Here is a 203-nt window from a genome sequence, read left to right as displayed (position 1 = left end):
CTCGAATGAAAACGATGTAAGGGTCTAAAACGATTTGGTGTTTGATTCAATTGATGTATGGTATTTCGTTAAAAGTAGGTATAACTTGTTATGTAATATTGGTAGAACTAGCTGTAAAACTGTTAGTGTAGTGAAATTAGGTGTAACTCGGTAGAACTGGTTAAGTAAAACTGGTAGAACTATAAGTAAAACTGACTGTGTTG

General features: G+C 33.0%; 1 protein-coding gene across 1 annotated transcript in view; it reads left to right on the top strand.

The window, feature by feature from the left end:
- The first annotated feature begins 6 nt into the window (after positions 1–6).
- Positions 7–203, top strand: part of LOC111829956 (uncharacterized protein At3g43530-like) — a 2088-nt gene continuing 1891 nt past the window's right edge. The window contains exon 1 of the mRNA XM_023780273.1: positions 7–16. The gene's annotated coding sequence lies outside the window, so the exon portion shown is untranslated. The remainder of the gene's footprint in view (positions 17–203) is intronic.

This window comes from Capsella rubella, unplaced genomic scaffold, assembly GCF_000375325.1.
Source record: "Capsella rubella cultivar Monte Gargano unplaced genomic scaffold, Caprub1_0 scaffold_6, whole genome shotgun sequence".
NCBI lineage: Eukaryota > Viridiplantae > Streptophyta > Magnoliopsida > Brassicales > Brassicaceae > Capsella > Capsella rubella.
The sequence above is the reverse complement of the archived record's forward strand: the minus strand, read 5'-3'. Positions and strand labels throughout refer to the sequence as shown.